Genomic DNA, 12,477 nt, shown 5'->3' on the forward strand with positions numbered 1-12,477 from the left:
CCTCAGAGAATCTACCTGGGGCACATCTTGGTAGATAGAGTAGAGAGTTTGGCCTTGCCCAACATCTAGTATTAACTAGTCTCTAGTTATATTCCCTGCTATAGCAATTCCCCTAACTGAACCCTAAACATCAACCTCTTTTCAGTCTCTCAAGTCTTAGAAACTTATTCCTAACAGTTCACCTGAGCATTGGACACCAGCCAAATCCACATCGTCCATGCAACTTAGACTTTGGAACAGACTGCCTGAGTCACCTAGATCTGAACCTACACTTTCGAGGTCACTTGAACCTTGGAAGCCTCACTATTCTTTTCCCCTTCAACTTCAGAACAATCTGCACCTCCTGGGTTCTGAAAGCTTCACTCTGCATATTCTATGCTTAATGGCCTAGAACATCTGTGCTCTGAAAGGCAGCTGCCATCACATCCCCCACGAATCATAAACATTTTTCACATTGTACAAGGTCCCTGTGTCCACAGAATTCTAAGAACTCTTCTAAAATCACAGGAAACCCACTAGTTGCTGTGTCAAGAAAGCCCCAGAGGCCTGCCAGTATCAACTTCCTTCAGTCTCATAAACCTGTCCTTTCTGGTTCTGGCACTAGAGTTTGGGTGATAGTTGGACAAGCCAGACTGGGAAAGTCCAGAGAAACTAGATACACAGAGGGGGATGGTGGAGGTGAAGCACATACTAGGCTCAGGACCAGCAACAAGAAGGAGTCCATCAAGGCAGAGAGACCTCAAATAACATAATAGCAGGGATAGGTGGGCAGTGGCCAACTTCAAGGAGAGCCCATCATGAGGAAAAGGCAGAAAAACCTCCAGGGAGATGGCTTAGCACCTAGCAAGCAGAAAGCTCACCAGGTAGGCAGTTGGTATAGGAAGGACAGATGCTAGTCCTTGGCAAGTGGAGATCCAATACTGGAGCTGAACCTAGAACTAGCTGTCTAGGTGGGACTGGTGTTAGCAATGCCAAACCAGGGCCCGAGAGGCAACTTTGGACAAGAGAGGACAAGGCAAATGTCAGCATGGACTAGGGAACCCAAGTCCCTGGAACTGAAATATCAGTAAAGTGCTGGGTTCCTAGACAACCACACAATGACTATGACAAAGTAGAATCAATGCTCGTGGATTGATATCAGTATTTTGTAGTACCTACGGTGTGAAAAGACATTTCCCAAGATGAAACACATAAAATCTCATGACTGATCAGCAGAGATGAACATTTATAATCAACTTGGAGATATAGAACAGTAATTTTGAATCTCAATTAGACAAAATGTTATTCCTCAACCTTGGGGGAAAAAAAAGAGTTCCATTCTTCTTATTAGTAGACCCATATCACCAAAAAAAGTACCCTATTATTATACTATTTTGAATTTTCTCAATAAAAATTCGTGAAAATTTGTTTCCTCTCTTGTAAGTGCACACATCTTTGATTTCCTATACATACCTACACACTATCTTTGGTTTTGCCTCTTGGCCCACAAAGCTCAAAATATTTACTAACTAACTGACCCTTTGCAGGATTGCTGATCCCTGATCTACCCCTTGATTCTTCCAGGTTTCAAAGGCTGGTACTAATGTACTTAACCAGAGGAATCTGTGCCAGCTTGTCACCTGAGCCATCGGTTACCACCTGATGATTCAGAAAGGCAGAAACCTGATGTGATGCCTCCTTGTGGCATTGCAATTGTTTTCTACTGGACAGCCAACATTTCTCAGGTTGTCTCTGGGGCCTGGAGGACTGCTTCTCTTACTTTGCCTCAAGTGCAGAAATCTGCCTCACTAGTGTTAGAATTCTAGCAGCCCTCTCTTGTTCATTTCAAAACTCAGAAATAATTTTATTTCCAATAATTTTCCAAGCTTTAGTAGGCTCTTCTTGTGTTTAGTGTTCTCAAACAGGCCTCCTTCATGACTCAAATTCTAGAGACATCTCCAGAAGAGACATCCTAAAACCTTAGTGCTAACATGCTACCTGGGCTCTCCAAGGCTTGGGAGAGCAGCCCCACAAGTGCCAGTCCATGAAGGTACAGGCTGTGGATTCATTCTACTTCTCTGAATCCTGGAAGGAACTGGGTTATTTCCCCAAATCTGAGAACCCCTCAGATATGTCAGTTCCATGGGGGCAGGGACTAGGGCAGTTTAGCCTTGCCATTTTCTTCCAGTGTCTAGCACAAGGGCCAGCACCTAGAAGACATTCAGTGAACACTTCCTGAATAAATTATTTAATGGTTTCAGAAATAATCTTGGAGGTCTAAGTCCACCTCATAAATGTCTAGTGAAACATATTGTTATAAATTCTGATAAATTTATAGGTATAACTTTGTATGTCATCCAAAACTTTCTATAAATCCAGCATTTCAGAAATAGCTATTACCTCAAAGGAAGCCTCACCCATGAAATAATGGTACTTTGGCTGCTTTTATTCAATCCACAGTAACAAATGATAACTGAGTACCACCAAGGCCCAGAGTTTATGCCAGGTGTTAGGAGACGCAAGAATGTTCAGTTTCTGTAGCTACTCTAAAGAGCTTCAGTCTGGTAGAATAAAACAGACATTTTTAACCATAATATAGTGCGATATGTGCTATACTAGTGGTATTAATGAAATACCAGGGAAATAGAGGAGGAAATCATAAACTTTTCTAAGGGGATTTAGAAAGGTACCTGTGTTAGCTTGTACAGCTGCTAGAACAAGGTAACCCAGACTCGGGGCTTACACAACAGAGATTTATTTTCTCACAATTCTGGAGGCTAGAAGTCCAAGATCAAGGCGCCAGCAGGGTGAGTTTCCTCAAAGGCCTCTCTCCTTGACTTGCAGATGGCCATCTTCTCCTGCGTCTTCACATAGGTTTCGCTCTGTGTGCGCACCTGTCTGGTGTCTCTGTGTCACAATCTTCTCTTCTCCTAAGGAAACCAGCCATATTGGATTAGAGCCCACCTAATGATCTCATTTTAACTTAATTACCTCTTTAAAGACCCTATTTCCAAATACACTCACATTCTGAGGTACTGGGCATTAGAACTTGAACATATGAATCTTGGAGGAACAAGTCAGTCCATAACAGTACTTTAAGAGGTAACATTTCTAAGAAACATTGTGGTCAAAAAGTAACTCAAGCACTGTTGCTGAGTAGGGGGAACATCAGTCCCATCACCCACGCTGATTGTGTTTACAGCAGAGTGTTTGCAAAGGTTTCATGCACTTGCATGCATAGGCTTCAGGGAAGGTCTGTGGACCACTTGAAATTATGAACAAACTTTGTGTATGTGTGCATATGCATATGTATGTGTATGTATTTGTTTTCTATATCGCTTACATGAGTCTCCAAGGCAAAGAGCTAAACCTTCTAAGAAACAACTCTTTTCAGGTTATATACAACAGGAGCTATATGACATACCTATAGAAAATAAAGTTTGTTTAACCTGAATATAATCATGAGAAATGAGACAAATCCAAACTGAGGGACATTCTCCAAAACAACTGTCCTAGACTCTTCAAAAACATCAATTTTATGAAAAGTAGGGGAAAGAAAGGGTTAGTGAACCATTCTGATTAAAGGAGACTACAGAAACCTAACAACTAAATGCAGTGCAAGACCGGTGATTGGATCCTGGGTGGAAGAAAAAATGATAAGTGAAGGACATTATTGTGACAATTGAGGAAATGTGAGTATGGATGTATTTTAGATAACAGCATTGTATTGATGTTAAATTTCCAGAGTGTGGTAAGTGTACTGTTGTTATGCAAGTTAAGTCCTATGTGCGTGACTTTCAGAAGGCACAAGATGAAGTATTTAAGGGTGAAGTTATGATGTCTGTAAATAATTCTCAAGTAGTTCACATAGAGATGATTAGATTGGTAAAGAGAAGGAGAAGGACAGAGAGTAGAAAGAGAAAGGAAGAGACAGGGAGAATTAGCAAACGTGGTAAAATGTTTAAAATATGTGTGTTGATTGTAAAATTCTTGCAATTTTTCTCTAGGTTTAATTTTTTTTTTTTAAATAAAAAGTTGGGGGGAAAGCAATAGTCTTTCTGAGGAAGTTAATGGAGGATGTGCTCTCCTCCATCCCCAAACAAGAGAGGAAATTGAGGAAGAGGAAGACATGAAACAGCCACCAGAGATGCATATAGAAGAGAGAAAAGAGAACCACCGGGATGCCACCCCTGGACGGCAGTCATGAGGTGGCTCAGGGAGCAGCCAATCCCACAGGCAGGGGAGGGCAGAGGATACAGGAGGGATGTCCCCTGGAGCAAGATGAAAGACTTCCAGAGAGGAGATTCATATGTCAGGCAGAGGTTTCTGGATGAATTAGTGATAGGCACATTCAAAACTAAGCAAAGAAAACACACGAAACAATTATTAACTCCAAAGACAAAACAAAAAGTTGTACAGAAAAGGAAAGTGTAAGCTCAATGCACTGTGTTGCTAAAGTGTAAATAACAGCTATAGAGTCAGAACAATATAAACAGTCTGTAATTATCTAACCAACAAATTCTGACACATGAGTAGGATGGAAAAGGAGGAAATGGAACAGTAAACACTCACCTTTCATAGTAAGAAGTCACTATATAATACCTAAGACTGAAATAGCAAGAAATAGTGGGATAAAGCAGGTCACTTAGAAAAAGAATTGAAAGTGGTTACTTCTGGGGAGTGAGAGTTGAAGGTGGGGAGGAGTTTGGTCAGCAACTGTTATTTTTTAATATCAGCTTTGGAGAATTAGTCATCTTTTTAACATTTACATATAATGCTTTGAAAAATTATAACAGCCAAAACGAGTTAATAATTATACTAATAATATTATCGATTGATTTCACAGTATATAACCAGCAAATTAAAGTTTTTAATTCTGGACAACACAATGAACACTACCCGTGTCAGTTAGAATACTACCTAATCAAAACTTCTATGTGCAAATAAAATGATCCAGGACAATGAGTTTTTTATATGGCAGAATAGAATATAAAAAATCAGAATTCTTCAGTCTGTAAAATCTATGAGGTATGATTAAAACAATAATAAATTTGGAGTAAGAAGCCATTTTGTAGCAAAAGAAATAAAAAAGAAACAAAGAGGCTGAACTGAAGACATTAAACTGTGAATATGTAGGAAATGAAAAGCCAAAGTAGGACTGGACCGGAGTGGGGAGAGATAACAGCAGAGAGGCCAGGTGGGGATCGCTGTCACAGTTCTAGTGAGAGGTGACAAGCTAGATGACAGCAGTGGAAATAGAAAATAAGTGTTGTGTTTGACAAATATGAAGGCAGCACCCCTGAGCCCAGAGAATGGTTCTGAACTCAGGTGACAAGGAAAGAGTGGTGCCATTAGCAGAGAGGGGGGCACCAGGAGGGGATGTGAGTTTTCTGGAAAGAAGACAAATTAGGTTTTGGGCCTCATGAGGTTGTGTTATTTATGGAACATTCATGTTGCAATCTTCAGCATCAAAAGTGAAGAGAATATCTTCTAGGAGAGAAGCCTCCACTCTATTTTTTTTTAAGTATTACTTAGAATAACCAGTCAAGTAATCTCTCCTATCTCTCTCAGGTAGCCAATATTCATACATAGGCATTGATATTAGTCTTCTGTGGCTGCTGTAGCAAATTATCACAAACTTAGTGGCTTAAAACAATACAAATTTATTATTATTATTTTTTTTTTATTTATTTTTTTTTTTTGTGAGGAGATCAGCCCTGAGCTAACATCCGCCAATCCTCCTCTTTTTTTTTCTTTGCTGAGGAAGACGGCCCTGGGCTAACATTGGTGCCCATCTTCCTCCACTTTATATGGGACGCCGCCACAGCATGGCCTACCAAGCAGCGCGTCGGTGCGCGCCCGGGATCCGAACCAGCGAACCCCGGGCCGCCGCAGCGGAGCGCGCGCACTTAACCGCTTGCGCCACCGAGCCAGCCTCTACAAATTTATTATTTTACAGTTCTGTTGGTTACAAGTCCAATATTATCTCACTAAAATCAAGGTGTCAGCAGGGCTGGTTTCTTATCTGGAGCCTCTAGGGGGAGAATCTATTCCATTGCTTTTTCCAGCTTCTGGAAGCCAACCACATTCCTTGGCTAATGACCCCTTTCCTCCATCTTCTAAATCTTGCATTTCTCTGACCATTCTTCCTTAGTCACGTCTCCTTCTGACTCTCCTCTTCCACCTCCCTCTTCTAGCTGTAAGGGCCCTTTTGCTTACCTTGGGCCTATCTAGATCATCCAGGGTAACCTTTCTATTGTAAGGTCAGCTGATTGGCAATCTTAATTCCATCTGCAACTTTAATTCCTCTTTGCCTTGTAATCTAACATATTTTCAGGTTCTGGGGATTAGGACATGAACATCTTTGAAGGAGAGGCTATTATTCTGCCCACGATAAGCAAAAATACTTCCATGCTTTCTCCATGTGCTTGCAAACATATACCTATACAGATAGACAGTGGGTGACATTTTCTTTCTTCTCTTCCTCCCTCCCTTTCTTCTTCCCTCCTTCCCTCCTACCAACTAAAATGGAATTGTCGTGTGTGTAGATAGAAGGAACAGTCTCCAAGATCGCTCTCACTACTGAAGCCAATTCCAAGTCTCGGAGTTTCTAAGATAACTCTTAGGTTTGATAATTTTATAGAAGGACTCATATTATACTTATGGTTATGTTTTATCATAGCTAAAAGATACAGATTAAAATCAGCCAAGGAGAAGAGGCACGTAGGACAGAGTCCAGGGAAGTTCCAAATGTCCTCTCCCCCTGGATTTGTGGGGGACAGCATTACTTTCCTGGCATCAATACGTGACAACACACATGAAATATTGCCAACCAGGGAAGCTCACTTGAGCCTTGTGTCCAGAGATTTTATCAGGGCTCCATTATGTTGGCATGGTTGACTGCCCACATGATGAGGTACGAGACTGCCCATCTCAAACTCCAGTCCTTCCAGAAGTTGAACTGATACCTCATGACCTTCTCCACCCTAAATCACATTGTTAATATATCTAAGGTGACCCAAGGATCCCAGGCAAACCAAAACCTTCTATCAGGCCTCACATTCCAAGAATTTAGAGACTACCTTCCAGAAGTCAAGGACAAAGACCACACCTCTATTTGGTCAAACTTCAATTCTCTCTATACAGGATCATACAATACTCATTACTGTGCAACCACTCCTGTCCCCACCCTCACCCTCCATCACAGACAAACACTGAGATGGTTAGATGATGTTCATTTACAGGGGTTCCCAGAACAGCTCCCCAGTAATATCCTTCCAGCCTCAGAGCTACCAGGATACTCTCCATTTTAACTACCCATGCATAAACATGATTGAATGTCTCCTCCAAAGCTCTTATCCCTGAGATAAGGATATTCTCCCTCTTTTTAATTTATGCTGTAGTTCTAGGTAACCTGAACTCTGCTGATGGGCCCAGCCACCCAGAGAGTGAGGGAGTTATAAAAAGTGCATTAAGTTAGCAGGAGCTACTGATTATAGATCACTTACTCTATGCCTGGTACTGGACTGAATTCTTCAAGCACATTCCCTTTTCCTTCCCACAAGAATTGGCAGTTTTGCAGATGGTAAAATTGAACCTTCAAGAGATTAAAGGGCTTGGCATGCAGTTAGTTAAGTGGGAAGTGTTAGGATGTGAACCTAGGCTATTTAATACCAGAGTCCACTTGTTTGAGTGTGTGTGTGTGTGTCTGTGTGCTTCTGTGTGTGTAACTACAACTACATACATAGATTCAGGTCACTCAGCAAGCTTGACACAGGTGCTTATCAGACTCTTCCAGTCTTTGTGTCATCTCCATTCCATTTACAGAGCCGATCTCTAGCCCTTCCCCTGGGGAGGCTGTTCTCATGTTAGTACACTTTACTTGTCACTCTAAAATCCAGAAGGAACTGGCTTCCAGTATTCCTGGTCTCCAGTAAAGCAAAGACCCATATCCCCACTACCATCCCCTACCCCACCCCCCACCGCCATCCCCAAGCAATGGCTCACTCCCCAGGACTAGGTCAAAGTCCTCAAAAACCACTGAACCCTGATCCCTAGCCAATGGGATTTTTATGGTCTTAGCCAATGGGATTTTCATTTCACTGATGATTCCACAAGATAACTTCTTATCTGTTTGTAACATGGAACCCAGCTTACTCTCCACAGCTTCCTTTACAATTTCAGTATCCTTTCATCCATTCATTCATTCATTCATTTATGACATTATATTAGAATTTGGAATAGAAATCATGAAGACAGAAATGATGCCCTTAAGTTGCTCACAAGCTGATGGCATCTGCTGAGTTCTTCCCTACACTCTCCTCCCATCCTCCAAGAACCCTAAGCTGCTCCATCTCCAACCTCAGCATCTAGGGTTTCCAGCTTCCCATTAGAGTTGCGACACACTATTCCTTAGGGAGGTAGGTACATCACCTAACCCTCAAATCTAGCCCAATATTTCTTCTAAACCAAGTGGTTTATTTTTCCTTCCCATAGCTCACTCCATTATTCACAAGCCCAGAGTGATCATCCATTAGCTGCTGATTCACACTTTCCATCCTGGCTTTCGGGGTCCTCCAGTTCTGAGTGGTGTCTACCCCGCTTCACTCTCCAGACTGATCCAACTCTGTCATGAGACCAGCTCTAACAATGATCTGAATATAACCAGCCTTTTTCACAGAGACGTCCTGGGTGCTCTCACTTTGCCCCAGCCTTTTTGGTCACCATATCTCCATTTCTGCCTTTACTTGTCTCCTGAGCTTCTGACTTAGTCCCGGTTCCCAGCACCAAGCCTCCACCTTGATTCAGCTGCGTTGCGCTGGTTTGACCCTTAGCACACTTCCTTAGGTGCAGGTTTATATTCCCCCTTTTGCTCCATCTGCTTTCAGCTGTTCCAGGTAATTATTCTTCCTGCTGAAGGCTGGGTCATTTTTGTGGAAAGCTAGGACAGTGATTGTTACTCATTCAAGCATATCTCCAACCAGTCCTTAACTTAAACGCTCTTTTCTCCTTCTAGTGAAAATTGTAGTTTGGTTTCACATTTTCTGTTGAGGAAATTATATAACATTTTACAGAAATTCCAAGCTAAAGATTTAGGAGACTAATTTAATGAAATGGACTGACTATTTGTTATGGCACACCGAATTAACAGAACCATCTCTTTCTTGTCACTGAGGATTGGTTGGGAAGAATCCACCTTTCCTATTCAAACGTTTGAAGGGAACTGCTAGCTTTATTTTTATTTCTTGCAAATGGGATTTCTTTATTCTTATCCTTATCTTATCTTTAGTAAATTTTTTTATTTTGAAATAATTACAAACTATTAGAAAAGTTGGAGGTACCAACACAAAGAACAATTCCTTTCCTGAACGATTTTAGAGGACGTTGCTGACCTGGTCTCCCATCTTCTCCAAGCACTTCAGTGTGTACATATCCTCTAACTAAGGGCATTTTCCTACATAACCATAAAAATCAGACAACTAACATTGATACATTTCTACCGTCTAATCCTCAGATCCCCTTCAGGTTTTGTCTGTTGTCCTTTAGAGTGAAAGGATTCCATGCAAAATTATGTTTTGCATTCAGTTGTCATAGAACAATTCCTTCATCCTGGAAGTTTTTCAGTTATTCCTTGACCTTCTTGACTTCGACACTTTTGAATATCACAGAACAGTTCGACACTTTTGAATATCACAGAACAGTTTTGTAGAATGTCCCTCAATGTGGTTTTGTCTTCTATCTCCCTATGATTAGATTTAGGTTATAAAACATTGGCAGGAGAATAACTGTAGTGATGCCATGTCCTTCTCACACATTCTAGCAGATGCATGATTTCAATTTGTCCCATCCCTTATGATGTACACTTTGATCTCTTGATTAAAGTGGTGGTTTCCGGGGGGCTGGTCCAGTGGCCTAGTGGTTAAGTTCACGTGCTCCACTTCGGCAGCCCAGGCTTCACGGGTTCGGATCCCAGGTGCGGACCTATGCACCACTCATCAAAGCCATGCTGTGGCCAGCATCCCACATATTAAATAGAGGACGGGCACAGATGATAGCTCAGGGCCAGTCTTCCTTAGCAAAAAGGTAAAGATTGGCAACAGATGTTAGCGCAGGGCTAATCTTCCTTACCAAAAAAAAAAGTGGTGCCTTCTGGCTTCTCCACTGTGAAGTTACTCTTACAATAATACTCATTATTATGAATAAGTATTGTATGTGAAATTACATTGAAAATATATAAATACACCATTTCTCACCAAAATTTTAATTTATTCATCTATTCATTTACATCTTTGTGGACCCGTGGTTTCCTATTTTACTCAATGAGTTATAATCCATTATTATCATTATTCACTTTGATGCTCATATTGTTCCTTATTTGGCCAGTGGGAACGCATTCAAGCTCCAAAAAATCATTCTTTAAAAGCTTTCTTGCTTTCTGGTAAAACAAGATGCTTCATGCTTCTCTTGTACATTACCTGGCCCGGCTCTGTGATCAAGCATTACTCCAAATGACCTGGCTCCTTTAAGTAGAGACTAGCAGTTAGATCTGAGCTCCAGGTGTGATCACTGGAGTGTAGCTGCTCCCACACTCTCTTCATCACCAGAACTAGGGAATATATGTATGAGTGTGTGTGGCACATGTGTTTATGTATGTGTGTGTGCACATTACACCTATCATCTCTACTTATTTCTAAAACTATCTGTCTATTGAAATCCATGCGTTCATGTCAAAATTCCTGATTCCAACCGAGCACCACAAGGTTCATTCTACTTTCCCATTTACGTATCTCCCTTCTCTCACAGGGTGAAATCTGACTCTCATTGAACTTACTATTTTTGCTGATTTGATAAACTTCCCCGTACGAAGCCAGCCTCCCAACCTTGCCACCACCCCCTCCCATGCTTGGATGCCCACCTCATCCCACTCAGGCACCTACAGTCTCTATCGGGCTGTCCTCCCATAGAAGGCCTCTTCACTCTTGCCACCATCCCAGGGGGCCTGGAGGACAGAGCATCGAGCCAAAGAGGATGATTGAATCATCCTGCCAGGTTTCAGACTTGGTTGGAACCTGTGACCCCTTTAATCTTCCCAATTTCTCCCTTTTGGAATGAGAATGTCTGTCATAGGCCTGTCCTATCATTGTACTTTGGTAGCAGATAACTTATCTGGTGTTAGCAGTTCACAGCTGGAGAGGAACTTTGCCTCAGAATGACTCATATCTCAAGTCTCATCTATACCTAATTTAGAAGATATTTAGATAAGATTTGGGACTTAGAGTTCATGCTGGAATGGGTTAAGATTTGGGGCTTTTGTGATGGGGTAAATATATTTTGCATGGTAGAAGGACACGAATTTTGGGGGCCAGAGGGGGGAGTTTTGGGGCCAAATTTTATGCCCCCAAAATCCATATGTTGAAGATGTAACTATATTTGAGGATAGGGTCTTTAAAGAGTTAATTAAGTTAAAATCAGATCCTTATGGTAGGCCCTAATCCTATATGACTGGTATCCTTATAAGAAGAAGAAATTAGCCATGGACATGCACACAGGGAAGACCACGTGAAGACACAGGGAGAAGATGAGCATCTGCAAGCCAAGGAGAAAGGTCTCAAAAGAAACCAACCAATTGATATATCTATCAATTATAAATATATATAGTTGATATATTTATCAAAATAAATAATGACAATAATGGATTATGACTCCTTGACTAAAACAGGAAACCTTGATCTCAGACTTCTAACTTCCAGAACTATGAGAAAATAAGTATCTGTTGTTTAAGCCACCAGACTGGGTACTTTGTTATGGCAGCCCTAGCAAATTAATACCCTACACCTAACCCATGAAGCTATTCTCTAGCAGGAAATTTGAATTCTTACATCTCAGTTTTTAGAAGCTATTATGTGGTAACAGTGGCATACAGTGGTTGCATGTGGATATGTTAGGGAACTGAGTTTCTGCCAGGTCAAAGACTCATCTATCAAAGCCGTGACTGGGACTCTGTGCTTCCAAATCAGCGTGTTCTCACACGCCAGCTCATCTTAACGTTGGCCAGAGCTCATATAATAAAAAGGTAAAATGGTCGGGAAAGAATTGTATTTTTGCCATAACCAAAAACAAATTGATTTTTATATCATGCTTACAGATGCTCCATTCATTGAATATAAACTGACCATCCATTTCTAGACCATTCTCCACCACCATTGCATGGAAATCTGCCAGAGAGCAAATGAACACTGTCTTAGAGGTGTATCTGAATAAAGATGATCCACAATAAGGTCATCTATTCAGCATACAAAACAGAGGGGACTTGGATTTTAATAATTCTGGCTCTGTGATCCTTCTAGCTTGGATATGCTGCAAAATCAATAACTGCAATACTGTTCATTAAATCCCTAACACCCGTGTCTAGCACTGAGCAAACGGTGGGTAAATCTTCCATAAAGGAAGAACTCTACTATTCATGCACAAAGGTGTTATACGAGGATAAAGAAGAGA

Source organism: Diceros bicornis, chromosome 23, assembly GCF_020826845.1.
Source record: "Diceros bicornis minor isolate mBicDic1 chromosome 23, mDicBic1.mat.cur, whole genome shotgun sequence".
NCBI classification, from domain to species: Eukaryota; Metazoa; Chordata; class Mammalia; order Perissodactyla; family Rhinocerotidae; genus Diceros; species Diceros bicornis.